This window comes from Nicotiana tabacum, chromosome 5, assembly GCF_000715075.1.
Source record: "Nicotiana tabacum cultivar K326 chromosome 5, ASM71507v2, whole genome shotgun sequence".
Taxonomy (NCBI): domain Eukaryota; kingdom Viridiplantae; phylum Streptophyta; class Magnoliopsida; order Solanales; family Solanaceae; genus Nicotiana; species Nicotiana tabacum.
The window spans coordinates 117,244,419-117,259,862 of NC_134084.1; the positions used below are offsets into that span (position 1 = coordinate 117,244,419).

At 39.1% G+C, this 15,444-nt stretch overlaps 1 long non-coding RNA gene across 1 annotated transcript; it reads left to right on the top strand.

Moving 5' to 3' along the window:
• Window positions 1–532: 532 nt before the first annotated feature.
• Window positions 533–4,569, top strand: LOC107778754 (uncharacterized). Its single transcript, XR_001646472.2, has 3 exons — window positions 533–952; window positions 2,872–2,958; window positions 4,408–4,569. It is a non-coding gene; the product is annotated as an uncharacterized LOC107778754 (long non-coding RNA).
• Window positions 4,570–15,444: the final 10,875 nt, after the last annotated feature.

Below are 15,444 nucleotides of genomic sequence, written 5' to 3' on the forward strand. Positions count from 1 at the left end.
CAGGCAGTACATGATAAATCTTTAGCTTACCGAGGATGATATGACCCTTAATAAGAGGATGTGGAGGTCGAGTATTAGGGTAGTAAGTTAGTAAATAGTCGAGTGCATTTCTTTTTCAACTTGTTTTTCTTTTCTCTATACTTGTAGTACTAGTGTTATCTCCATATTTTCTATTCTTAAATTGCTATTACTACCTGTTGTTTCTTTTGCTTCAGTTATATTATTTTTCTGATGGTCGTTACTACTTTTCTATCTGTAATTTTTTGTTATAATTGTTGTGATTGCGCTTTCCTTGAGCCGATGGTCTACCGGAAAAAAATCTTTCTACCTTCACAATATAGGGGTAAATGTTTGCTTACATAGTTGATAGTACCCAACCCGAATTCCACATGTAAGAATGCACTGAGTATATTATTATTATTTTTTACTACAACAAATTTGGCCTAAGGCCACACTAACTTTAGGCAATGGTTGGAAGCGTTGTCAAAAACGTCTACGGCAACGCTTATAAAGGGGTGACCTTTGTTAGTCACTTTTGGCTACGAAGTTTAGACCACGCTGGTTAAGAGTTCTCTTTGAGTATATAGACAACGCATTATAAGTGTTGCCAATTCAAATAACATTTGGCAACACATACTCACCTATATTACAACGTTTTTAGAGCGTCCCATTTTTTAATCCTAAAAGCAACCTTTTATAAGCGCGCTCTAAACTTTTCCAACCAATATTTTCATTAGAAGTTTCCCTCCATTATTTTTCCTAATGAAATATTTTCTCCTATTTTCTAAAAGGAAAAAGGACGCACAGTAAATATTTGCCCATTTTTAATCCCACACCTCTATCGATTTGCTGGGGCTGAAGAAATTTCTATTTTTACTGCCGCATCTTCCACCACCTCCATTGCCGATGTTACCGTTGCTTCTACATTAATGGTTGATTAAGTCTTGAAATGGTAACCTCCTGCCCCTTTATTTTCCGTAGTTTCCAGTTTAGGGTTTTGATTATTTGAGTACTTCGATTAAGGCTTTGAATTAGGGTTTTGGTTCCTTCAACCCACCTTGATAGTATCTCCATTGTCGTCCAATACCCAGAGGTTTACTCGCAGAGCACTCCCGTGTAATTTGCTCTGTAATTGCTAATATTACCACTAATACTTCAATATCCCCTTCCACTACTTTGATTTTGCTCGCTCTTTTTCATCCCCGTATAGTTTGTTCTCTACCTTAGTGAGTTTTTCTTTTTCTTCGCCAGAAGTTAAGGCTTGTTGTTGGAAGCTCACAATTTTCTTCCAGATTTTGAGAATCATTGAGAACTCTGTTCTCCATATCATGCTTGTGACTATAGGAATTGGGCTTTTTAAGTAGGTTGCTAATTTGTTTCCGTACCTAAGTCTTTTGTCATGTTTTTGAGAATCTAGAGATGTTCTTTAGTGTATAAATACTGACATAGATAAATTATCAATAAATTATTTTTTCTAATGTTGGTTATTCTAGATAGAAAGAATCCTTTTGTTGCTACTTTTCAAGGATTTGCCAGTGGTGGGTGCTTAGAATAGGCTATGGTTTGTTATTTTCGTAAATTGTACTGTTCAACTTTATGGTTTTACACTTTTGTAGCCTTCAGTTTTTAAGCTGACATGTTTATATCATTGGTTTATTCTAGTGGTTCAGTGCTCGAATTGCAACATCGAGAGCTGAACTTGCTCTACCTGAACTGAAGGTTGGAATTATTTAGTTGTGGAGGTTAAAATGTCTTGCTTCTTTAAATTATTGTTGCTTGACCAAGATCTTGCTTCATCCTTAATGCATTATTTTTCTGATGAAGTTGCACATATGCTCGACGGAACTCAATGTCTTCCATGGCTTGTTTGGACATTAAAGGCCATTGAAATACCCCAATTCTTACATAGCAAATGCAATGGGTCGAAGCCGATTTAGTTCTGTTGAAATTGGCAAAAAAGATAGCCCATTCTTATATAGCTTCTTGCAGTAACATTTAATAATGTTTAAACTCGGCAAAGCTACCTGCCTTTCTTTCAATGCTTTAAGATGGAAGTAGGTCGAGTATAGGGCTTTCTCGATCTCCGTCCCTACCGATGTATTTTTACATCCCACAGCTTCGGCAGATTGCTTAGCCCCATTCATCTTCTTGAACTAATTGACATTTTTGCGTTGTTAAAAGGTTATCTAAATGCAAAAAGAATAAGGTGTTGTATTTTTTCTTTTCCATCTATATTTGTACTAAAAACTAGTTATTACCATGTGACAATCATCCAAGATCAATATTTCTGATGAAGGGAAGGAGTTGGTATTATCTATGATGTGGTATCTTCTTAAGACCTCTTAGTAATTTCTCGTATATGGGCATTACATATTGCAAAGGGACGTAAAGCGCATACTAATAGACTTCAAAGGATAGATAAAATTAAACATATACATGAGTTATCTGCTATCCTAGAAACTACTAGACAACATGTTTTGAAGACTTCTCCAGGCATGCACATTATACAGCCTGCCTCGATGTTATTGAAGAGAGCATTTCTGGAGGATATACCGGATGTTGTAGACATTTCAACTAATTAGTGTAAACTCAGTTATTATACCTTGACAATCTAAGTTCTTGTCAAACAGAGGAAGTAGAAATGGAGCGGAAGGGGTATGCTGTTGATTTGTCGATGTAAATTTGTTTCCAGCTGTCGTTTACAAGATTGTATAGCAGTTTCACTTAGATTTTCTACATGAGGTCCTAGATTTTCATCTCTACTATTTTCTTTGTGGTTGTTTTGATTGTCTTTCGAATATTTATTTATTAGATTTTCATGTCTAGTTTATTTTGTCAGTTATTGAGTTAATGTCTTGTGGCTATTTGTAGGAGGACAAGGTTTTCAGAGAATTAGTAATCTCAAAATCGGCTAGAGGTCTGCTCCATATGGATTTTGATGAATGTGCAACATCAAAGGTACAATTGATAACCCAAACATATATATGTCATGAGATTCACAATTACATGTTACAAAGGAATAATTTCCATGTGCATCAGAATACGAAACCAATATTAAAGGTTTAAAGTGCTTAAATGATAGGGAAAAAGTTCTTAATATATATTTTAACTACGTGATTGGGTATTGAGATGTCATGTAAATGTGTTAGCCTATGCTAACATTGTTTTCATTTAAAGATGAAGCTAATATTCTTTTTGGTACTGTGAGATATGTTATGGAATTTTAATATACTATTCTATTTTACATTTGATTGATCACCGAATCATAGAGTATTTATGATATGATGATCTAAAGTAACCAGAGGTTGAGCTTCTTAACAGAGGAGGGAGTTTTATGTAAATGATGTTTCCATGATGGGGTTTGAGGTTTTGGTCTTCTTTGTATTAAAAAAGTAATGTATTTGTTGAAGCTAAAGATGGGATTCGAAAGCATTATTTTACATTTTTGATTGGTAACCTTTTCAGATTTGTTAATTTCATTTTGGTTCTTGGCTTCCTATTAAACTTTGTCTTGTTAGCAATTCAACTGGGAGAATGCAGTCAGAATGTTTAGTGTGAGCACGCAGAACTGTTGTACTTTAGGATTTTTGAGATGCTTGAATTTTGAACAAGCTTTTAATATCGAACTATTGTAAAATTGATAAGGTTGAGTAGGTGGAAACAAAGAGAATTTAAAACTTATAAATGTTAATGATTGAATTATTGATTGATTCTTTTATCCATTACATATTGCATGATACATAGTTCACGAGTCGTATCTTTTTTACATTATCATCGAAGATATGAAAGTTTATGTATATGTAAAATAACAACAACTCAGTGTAATTTCAAAAGTGGGGGGGGGGGGGGTAATTTACTCTTAAATCTGATTAATCATCAATTCTAGAATCTGTATTATAAAGTCATACTCATCAAACCTATTATTTTCTTGGACCTTTCTTTATCTGTAATAGCATTATTCTATCAGCTCTTAATTTGGATATGTCTTTCTATAATGGACATGATCGAGTGAATGTATACTTGTGTTCAGGTAATGGATACGACTGATTGAAATTTGAAAGTATCTTCTTTTTTTCTTCTATTTTCTGATATGTATTTTTCATAGAAGTACAAAAGGAAGTGTTGATGATAATGCAAAATACAAAAGAAAGTGTTGATGGCAATGCACAAAAAAGAAAAACAACTAATGAAAAAACTGATAAATGTTGAGAAGTATTATAGCGTACCCCTACTAGTTTGGTTAGGCTTAAGTCTTATACTTATAATAGACATCTGCTCTTAGAATAGTGCTTAGAATAGTGCTTGGTATTTAAATTTTCAAGGAGAAAACTCTGTCACATTGCTATGAGTTTGCACTTGCATATTATTGATTTCTATCTAATTACTAATTTTATTTTAAATGTGCAGGAAAGTCTTTGTGAGCAGTTGGAAATGGTGGCCAAGCGACAATTTGATCTAATGGAATTTAATCACCAAGACTTTGGACAATTATGATTTTTGTTATTTCTGATACTATAATAATACATTTGCTTTTTATAAAGTTAATTGCTAGCATGCCCCTTGTGACAATTTTCTTTATGTTGATGTATTACACGAGGTTTACTCCTTGTTTGAAGTACATTGCAAGTTTATGCATTTGAATTATTCTTTTATTATCTTCTAGTTCATTGAGTGCTTGAGATCTTTATACTTACATTTGAATGGAGGATATATATAAAAATATAATTCACTAACCTCATAAGCATGGCAATAGGGATTAGCAAATTTGTGGCCTATATAGTAGTAAAAGCTATACTTTACAAGTGTTGCTTTAAGAGCTACAAATCAATTATTAATAAATGCAATAAATGATTGTAACGGGCAGAACAAGGCAATTAACAGGCACGGGATTGACTCAACAGACACGGGATTAACTCAATAGGCACGAGATTGACTCATCAGTTATGGAATTAACTCATCAGTTATGGAATTAACTCATCAATTACGGAATTAACTCATCAATTACGGAATTAACTCATCAGTTACGGAATTCCAGCATTTACGCAGCTGTTACAAGTCTTCCAAAAGTAATGGATGGATTGAGTAAATGCTCATAATGGACCCATAATTCAAGGAGACTACTTACTTAGATTTAGCCCTATAAATAGACATACTTTTACCACCATCACGGGAATCTAATTTTCTTCTCTACAATTCTATACATTGTAATTCATAGCATCCTGCTCCCAAGTTAGTCATAGTTCGGCCCTTCAAGCTCTGTTCGGCTCATTATCCTATCAAAGATCATTCAATAAGAATTCTTTCTTCTCTGCTTTATTTTATTGAATTTATTTTCCACTTCTCTATCACGTTGTATTAACGAAATTTTATATCTTTCAGATTGAATCGGTTACTTGTGGCCCGTCATATAAAATTATTGCTTTGACCTTGAAAACTATTTTTTGGGTTAAATAACCACACATAAAAAGTATGGCCTTAACTATCATGGCCTTTATTAAAAGGCCACACTTTTCGACCTAAGGCAACGCTTTTTGAGAGGTGGCCTAAACGAGCGTAACCTTTACCCTAAGGCAACACTTTACAAATGTTGCCTTAGAAGCCACACTTGAAAAACGTGGCCTAAAATGTAACAAGAGCCACGCTTGTAATACCCTCTATGGCAACACTTTTAGGTACTACGATAACCCATTAAAAGCGTGACCAATGTTACTCTTTAGGCTACACTTCTCAAGTGTAGCTCCTAAAGCAACACTTGAGAAGTGTAGCCTAAAGAGTAACATTGGTCACGCTTTTAATGGGTTATTGTAGTACCTAAATGTGTTGCCATAGAGGGTATTACAAGCGTGGCTCTTGTTACATTTTAGGCCACGTTTTTCAAGTGTGGCTTCTAAGGCAACATTTGTAAAGTGTTGCCTTAGGGTAAAGGTTACGCTCGTTTAGGCCACCTCTCAAAAAACGTTGCCTTAGGTCGAAAAGTGTGGCCTTTTAACAAAGGCCATGATAGTTAAGGCCACACTTTTTAGGTGTGGTTATTTAACTCAAAAAATAGTTTTCAAGGTCAAAACAATAATTTTATACGACGGGCCACAAGCAACCGATTCAATCCGAAAGATATAAAATTTCGTTAATACAACGTGATAGAAAAGTGGAAAATAAATTCAATAAAATAAAGCAGAGAAGAAAGAATTCTTATTGAATGATCCTTGATAGGATAATGAGCCGAACAGAGCTTGAACGACCGAACTATGACTAACTTGGGAGCAAGATGCTATGAATTACAATGTATAGAATTGTAGAGAAGAAAATTAGATTCCCCTGATAGTGGTAAAAGTATGTCTATTTATAGGGCTAAATCTAAGTAAGTAGTCTCCTTGAATTATGGGTCCATTATTAGCATTTACTCAATCCATCCATTACTTTTGGAAGACTTGTAACAGTTGTTAAATGCTGGAATTCCGTAACTGATGAGTTAATTCCGTAATTGATGAGTTAATTCCATAACTGATGAGTTAATTCCATAACTGATGAGTCAATCTCGTGCCTGTTGAGTCAATCCTGTACCTGTTGATTGCCTTGTTCTGCCCGTTACAATCATTTATTGCATTTATTAATAATTGATTTGTAACTGATGGTGTAATGATGGTAAATCCCATATAATCCGGGATTAATTGATTCCTTCCTCATTTGTAATTATGAGATATTCTCCCGCACCTGATCCGGGCTATTTCATGATGATCGATTCCGAAGCTAACGGGCACGGTACGAGTATATTTGGTCCCGGAGGTATTTCACATATCATCTTTACATGTCATTCTTCATTTTTCTTCAACTTTACTAACACGTGTCGCTATTTAATAGATCCACATGGCAAGTCTAATTTTTACTAATACAATGGTTAAAGGCCTAAAATGTTGTAGTGTGTTTTACACTAAAATTTAAGGGAACATTAAGAACTTTAGAACTAACCACATGGTTTTACCTACTCGAAGAAAAAAGGGACCTCGAGGCACATGTGCATGTGTTATGTTTCGCAACGCCTTCCTGATGTTCTTTGGAAGGGCAACGTAAGGCTAAGCAACCGATGTCAGTGCGGTTGCTGTCCGCCAATGAGGTCCTCGCCGCACGCTAGACTAGATTGTCAGTGCCGTGCGGGAAAACCAATGTCGTGAGCAAATTGCGGAAGCTGAGAGAGAATTGGGTTTTGAATGATGATGATGATTTTATTGATGACTGAAAATGATGATTACAATGATGCGGTGTCGAGGGGGAGAGACACCAGAAAATGCTTGCTTGAAAATGTTTGATTGTTTGGTCCCCCTTAATAATGCTTAAAAAAATAAACCAACATTACAAGACTAGTCCTAATAAAGCTGTAGAAGCACACTGAAATGAAAATGATGAAAACTAGTCTATGATTACAATGAAAAAGGACTTAGATTATCACAAGGTAAAACTAAGTCCGAAGGCAGCATCTTTGTCTTGCGGGTCAGGGTCTGCGCGTGCGTTGCTGTGGGCGCGCGCGACACTTGATGTGCTGGCCTGAGGCTGGGCGCCGGTGCTAGGCATCAGGGTCTGTGCGCGAGACGCTGTTGGAATGGGCCTGCAGCTGGGCGCTGGCGAGGCATCAGGATCTGCGCGCGCGGCATTGTCAGGACGCGCGCCGCTGTTGTCATTGGCCAGCCCTTGGGCGCTGGCGAGAGGCATCGGTGGGGCGACAGAGGCACATGCGCGCTTGTCACTTGGCGCAGCCAAGACCACGGGGCCGACCATGGCGTTAGGCATTGTGAGGCTTGCTAGGCCGCCATGGGGCGCGGCCAAGGGGTCATGGGGCATGTCTGGAAAGCAGCCCATGACATTCTCCCCCACCTGAGTTGGCGCCGTCCTCGGAGCCTTATGATGATGATGATGATGATGATGATGTTTCTGATGGTTGTTGGATGGGAGGTCTGCGCCCCTCTGTTCTTTGAGCTTGCTGTTGTAGCGAAGCAATGATTTCATGCGGCTGACATGGAAGACTGGATGGATCTTCCACCAGGATGGAGTTTTTACCTGGTATGTGGACTTCCCAATGCGTTTTTCAATGGGCAGGGGCCCGATGTATTTTTGTTGCAGGCGAGGGTCATGGGTCCTTTCTGCAAACAAGTACCGCTTTGGGATGCATAGCATTACTTTGTCCCCTGGTTGATGTTGGGCAAAGCAAAGCTTTTGTTCGGTGAACCTTTTTGCCCGCTCTTGGGCTTTGATGAGATAGCTCCGCACTATCCCCATGTTGCGCTCCCATTCGCTCGAGAAGTTGGCAGCTCGAGGAGATTTCGGCTTGGTTGAGGCATTCACCGTTTGCGGGAGAAGCGGTTGCTGTCCGGTAACAATTTCAAAAGGGTTTTTTTTGTATGATGGCTCTTTTGAGAATTGAAACACAGTTGAGCAGCATCCAAGAGCTTCACCCAATGCTTCTGTGATCCGGTTGCGAAGTTGCGGAGATATTCCTCCAGCATGTCATCGAACCGGTCTGTCTGGCCATCCGATGGTGGATGGATGTCTGTGTTGTGACTCAGTGTTGACCCAAAGCACCTGAAGAGATGGGTCCAAAAGTTGCTAGTGAAGCGTGAGTCGCGCCTACTAACAATGTCTTTGGGCAGGCCCCAATGTTTGACAATGTGTGAGAAGAAGAGTCGAGTTGTATCTTCTGCTGATGCATTTTTCGGGGCTGCTATGAAGGTTGCATAGTTTGAAAATTGATCTATGACAACCATGATGGATGCAAGATTGTCGACTTGGGGCAATCCCGTGATGAATCTGAGGGAAACACTTTCCCATGGTCTCTGAGGGATATGTAATGGCTGCGAGGGTCCCGTCTGTGATGAGTGATCCGACTTGTCCTTGTGGCATGGCTGACAAGTCTTCACATGATGATGAGCGTCACCAGTCTTTTGAGGCCGATGACATGATGGTTGATTGTTGCTGCGAAGGGTAGTCGGAACCAGGGGTTCATGTCTGTCGACTACCTTCTCCAACTGCATGGTCGAGATGTTTTCAGCGGCCATCTTTATGGGAAAGCATGGTATGGTGCAGGGTTTGGCCCCGTTTTCTCCCATCATCAGGAGCATGTTGGCATATGGTACCGGTATGGTGTTGGTTTGCCTCATGAACTCCAAACCCACTATGATGTCGAAGTCATCTATGATTGCGATGCGCAGGTCGATGCTTCCTTTGTATGGGCCAAGTTTCACTGGGACATTTGTAGCTGTTCCACCCAATGTCTGAGGTGGTGAGTTGATAGCCTTGATGCGGCCTTTGCTCTTTTGTACAACAAGACCTAGGCGATCTACTTGCGTTGATGACAAGTAGTTGTGGGTGGCACCCGTGTCTATCAAGGCGTGAAGGGGCTTGCCGTTCACTTTCAATTCGACGAACATTAGGGTCCTCACTTGTTTAGGAGGTCTTTCGTCCATCTTTTCTTTCCCTTTCTTGGTGATTGGGAATGATGTTTTCTTAGGAGGACATGCACTGGTCCCTGCTAAGGCATGTGGGATAGAGCCAACAATTGCATTGAAGGCGCCTACCTGGTCGTCGTCTGATGAGTCTGATGTGTTTAAATCATCCTCGACCGTCTGATGAGCATTGACCTTGATGTTTGGGCATTCATTGTTCCAATGTGCCCCGCCGCAATGACGGCATTCTGAGGGAGGCTTTCTCCCCTGATTATTGTTGATGGATGCAACATTGTTGCTGTTGGAGGGAGGAGTCTTAGTTTTGGATGCACTCCGATCTCCCCCACTTTTGCTTGGGCCACCATTGCTGGGATGGTGCCCGTTGAATCCCCCTCGGACAGACGGCTGGGTCCTGTCGTTCTGAGTTCCCAAATGATAGTCGCCAAGGCATTCTGCAGCTTGAATGGCCTTGGGCAGGGTGTCTACCCGTTGTCGCTGTAGTTCCATACGGGCATGAGGTTTCAAACCTTCTATGAATGCGAAGAGTTTGTCTTTGTCCCCCATGTCACGTATGTTTAGCATGAGTGCGGAGAATTCGCGGACGTACTCCCTCACAGATTTGGTGTGGCGGAGGTCCCGTAGCTTTCTCATTGCATTGTATTCCACATTTTCGGGGAAGAACTGCAGGCGTATGGCTACCTTCAGTTCATCCCATGTCTGGAGGGTATCTTCACCGGCCTTGATGGCTTCGTATTTGACCCGCCACCAAAGTTTGGCATCGCCTTGAAGATACATGGCAGCAGTCGCTACCTTTTTGGATTCCTCCAAAATGGCCCACGGCATCGAAGTATTGTTCGACGTCGAAGATGAAGTTTTCCACTTCTTTAGCATCCCGGGATCCGTCGTATGGCTTTGGCTCCGGTATCTTAAGCTTTTGTGGAATGGGGGTGAGGTTTGCTGCACCCCTGATGTGATGGTCGCCTTCTCGAAGTAGGCTCTGTAAGGCAGCATTGACAACGTTGAGCTTGTCTGTCAAGTCGTTTATGGTTTGCTGCATGGCAGTTAGTCTGTTTGCCTCATGTTGCTGATGGGCTAAATCGTCGGCACGCTCCTGTTGGAGGTCCTCAAATTTGCCATGAATATTGGCAGTTTTAATGGCTGCCGTTTGTCGGTCCTCGTCGGAGTCACGACTGATGTTTGCAATGTCATTTTCCGCCTGCCGCATTCGGCGGTCCAGGTCGTCCAACCTTTGCACTAGGTTGTTGTTTTGATCAGGCACCGTATCCACGATGGGTCGTAATCGGTCAACCGTCTCTTCTAGGGATGCTAGACGCTCCCCATGATTCACCATGGTCAGAAATGGTGATGATGGCAAATGTTCCCTCGTCCGATGTCGAGCCTAGGCTCTGATACCAACTGTTACGCAACGCCTTCCTGATGTTCTTTGGAAGGGCAACGTAAGGCTAAGCAACCGATGTCAGTGCGGTTGCTGTCCGCCAATGAGGTCCTCGCCGCACGCTAGACTAGATTGTCAGTGTCGTGCGGGAAAACCAATGTCGTGAGCAATTGCGGAAGCTGAGAGAGAATTGGGTTTTGAATGTTGATGATGATTTTATTGATGACTGAAAATGATGATTACAATGATGCGGTGTCGAGGGGGAGAGACACCAGAAAATGCTTGCTTGAAAATGTTTGATTGTTTGGTCCCCCTTAATAATGCTTAAAAAAAATAAACCAACATTACAAGACTAGTCCTAATAAAGCTGTAGAAGCACACTGAAATGAAAATGATGAAAACTAGTCTATGATTACAATGAAAAAGGACTTAGATTATTACAAGGTAAAACTAAGTCCGAAGGCAGCATCTTTGTCTTGCGGGTCAGGGTCTGCGCGCGCGTTGCTGTGGGCGCGCGCGACACTTGATGTGCTGGCCTGAGGCTGGGCGCTGGTGCTAGGCATCAGGGTCTGTGCGCGAGACGCTGTTGGAATGGGCCTGCAGCTGGGCGCTGGCGAGGCATCAGGATCTGCGCGCGCGGCATTGTCAGGGCGCGCGCCGCTGTTGTCATTGGCCAGCCCTTGGGCGCTGGCGAGAGGCATCGGTGGGGCGACAGAGGCACATGCGTGCTTGTCACTTGGCGCAGCCAAGACCACGGGGCCGACCATGGCGTTAAGCATTGTGAGGCTTGCTAGGCCGCCATGGGGCGCGACCAAGGGGTCATGGGGCATGTCTGGAAAGCAGCCCATGACAGTTACTTAGACAGAGGCCTGAAAAATGATTGAGCCAAAAAGAGTATGGCCAAAACCTATGGTCTAATTAACCGCTCAATTAATATTGCTTGTCAAACTTCCCCGTCCAATTTGTGTCGGCTTATCCTAGGTATGCACTTATTGTTTTCGCATTTATCCGTCCAAAGTTCAATAAATCTGTTTTAATTTGTCTACTTCTTCTTGTCTATTTTAATTTTTTTTTTTATATTTTTATATATATTAAGAAATTCATCTTTTAGTATTAATTAATAATAAAATTGATCATATTAACCTTAATTTATTCATATGAAGTATAACAAATACTTACAACCTCTTTACTCCAAAGATAACTTTAAAAAAAAAGGCAATTCTTTCTTAATATTTGAAAAATAAAATATTGTGAACCACACAAAAAAATCAAAGAAAATTAAATAAAGTGGATAGGAAGAGGCATTATTACTAGAAATAATGATAATCGTAGGTAGTAGGGGTCGGTAGGGGTGGGCATATATCGGGTAAAACCGATAACCCGAACCGTTAATTCTTTATTGGGTTATCGGTATTAGGTTATTGGGTTAACGGTTCGGTAACGGGTTAAATTTTTTTTATTGGGTTATCGGTTCGGGCTCAGTTTGCATTTTTGTTATTGGGTAAAAAACGATAACCCAATAAGAATGATATAATTTACTAATTTACCCTTAAGTATATACTAGGGTTATTTATTTTCCTAGTCCCTCTTCACTCTTCAGTCTTCTGTCGTTTGTCTCTCAGTTCTCATTCTTGTTTCCGTCGCAGCCCCCAAGAGTCAAGAGCAAGACTCACCACCAGTTCTCCGCCAGACATCAGTAGATACTGCACAGAAGTGGGAGCGTGCTTTTGTTAAGAAACAACAAAAGTTGGCAGTTTACACGTTCTGGCAGTTTGATTTCTTTGTTTTATATATTGCAAATTTTTTTAGTTGTTTTATGTTATCGGGTAAACCGATAACCGAACCGATAACGATATATAACCGATTAACCGATAACCGATAACCAATATCTTATCGGTTTTGTTATCGGGTTATGATATTTGTAAACCGATAACCGATAGGCAAAACCGATAATGTTCAAAACCGAACCGAACCGACCGATGCCCACCCCTAGGGGTCGGTGGCATCTTTTTGCTTTTCCCAATTTGTTTATTTATTTATTTTTGTGATTTTTAGTTCAATTGAACCATTTTTTCTCTACAATTATTTCACCATTTTTTTTTGGGCTTAAAACCATTGTCTTTACTCGTTGCCTCGGGCCACAAGTAGGTTCCCCTACGGCTATATATATATCATTAAATTAGGGGTGTGCATTCGATTTATCAATTTGATTTTGGCCCTTATCGATAATTACTTATCGATTATCGATTTGTACATATGCTTATCGTTATCGTTTCAATAAGGTTTCGATTTTTTTGATTTTGATTTATCGATTTTTGGGGCTTATCGATTCGGTTATCGATTACACCAATAAGAAAATTTGCGGAATTCCACGGAAAGTATATTGCTATAAACACGTCTAACTAATATGACAAAAATAAGCTAAAATAAGACGAACACCGTTTATAACATAAAAATTATGTCAGCAAGCACATGCAACGAAACTAAAGTAAGGGATCAAATGTATGCCACCAACACTCCGACGGTATAAAAAAAAATACATCATAATGGCTAATTCTATTTTCCATTAATTTGAACTTCATTCCCTTGAGCTTTAAATATGATTATTTCTTAAATATGGTAGATGAAATAATAGGGTTAGGGACATAAGGTAAAGGAAAGAGTATTATAGAATAAGGGTAATTTTTTTTTTTAGTATATCTTATTAGTTTATCGATAAACCGATAACCGAAGAGGACAAAATAGAAATCGATAACTCGATAAGGAAAATTTCGAAATCGAAATCGATAAATCGATAAACCGATAACAAATAATCGATTCGATTTATCGATAAACCAATTCGAATGCACACCCCTACATTAAATTGATAAGTAATGGTCCTGAGGAGCTCGATAGATAGAAAGCTTCTAACAAAAATACCATACTATTCCGTCGACATTATTTTAAAGATTTATAGCCTGTTTGGCCAAGCTTATTTTTGGCCAAAAGTGTGCTTTTTTTTGGCCAAAAGCACTTTTTGCCAAAAATTGTGTTTGGCCAAGCTTTTGGAAGGAAAAAAAGTGCTTTTGAGGAGAAGCAGAAGCAGTTTTGGAGAAGCAGAAAAAAGTAGCTTCTCTCCAAAAACACTTTTTTGAGAAGCACTTTTGAAAAAAATACACCTAGAAGCAGTTTTTTAAAGCTTGGCCAAACACTAATTGCTGCTCAAAAATGTTTTTCAAACTAATTAGCCAAACACAAATTGCTTCTCACCAAAAGTATTTTTGAGAAAAGCACTTCTCAAAATAAGCTGATTTTTGCACCTTGGCCAAACGGGCTATTAGACACTTAACCGGCCAGAGATTTTGTAGTACATAATTTTTAAGAACGCTATACATTTCTTCAATTAATTTAAAATCTTGGGGTTGCTTTGATGGTAAGTAACCTCCACTTTCAACCAAGAGGTTGTGAGTTCGAGTCTCCCCAAGAGTAAGGTGGGAAGTTCTTGGAGGGAAGGATGCCGAGGGTCTATTTGGAAATAGTCTCTCTATCCCAGGATAGAGGTAAGGTCTGCATACACACTACCTTCTCTAGACCCCATTAAGTGAGATAACACAGAGTTGTTGTTGCTGTTGTTGTTGTACTTCAGTTTGAGTTGGGATGATTGAGTACACATGTAGCTAAAACCAACATTTGAGAGACTTCTTAAGTTAACAACATATTCCCCTAACAAACCTAAACAGTACCGCGCGCATGTATCTTTTGATTGGCGGTGCACAAATCTTCCTCTTCTTATAATACTAACTCTAGGTACGAAGAGTCTCAAATTGGAAAAAGACCACTTTTAATATCGGATAGCCGCAAAAAAATATATAATTTGTACTTTTTCCGTTCATTTTTACTTGGCAGGTATACTAAAAATAGATTTTTATTTTTATTTGTTACTTTACGTATATTCAAGAGAAGACAAAAAAAAATTCTGTTATACCCATAGTATTTATTACTCATTTCAAATTATTTTCTCAAATCCAATAAAATATGCATCAATTAATATGGGTATCATAGTAAATTATGCACTTCATTTATTATTTCTTAAGTGGCGTAAAAAGTTAAAACGTGTGAAGTAAATGTGAACGGTGGGAGTATATGGTATGATATTACATAGAAAAGAAGAAGAAAAAAGAGGTTCAAACTAAAGTCATTTTTCCTATCAAAAGTTGAACAAAACACAACTAAAGCTTTTCACATGGCATACAATTAAATGGATTCTCTACTAATCTAAGATGATCTTTCTTAGACTTAGAATTTACAAGATACAAATCATAAAAATACCAAAAAGAATGAAAGGTTGTTAGGCTGTCATAGTATTTTTTTGGGATTTTTCAGGACAAGATCTTTGGAAAATTATCACTAATTAGTGCTATTTTTCTTGTAAGAGTTATAGATGCTGCTTTTTGTAGTAAGGGTTAAGTGTTTGCTTCTACTCTTGGCTTTGTTACCATTGACTTTAAGGAATAATGAGGTGACCTAAATTTTAGGTAATGGTAAACTTACATAATTAATACTTGAAAGAAGCCTCTCCAAATATCTATTAGCAAATCAGTCTCAAGTTTGCCTATATATATATTGAGTGATGAGTGC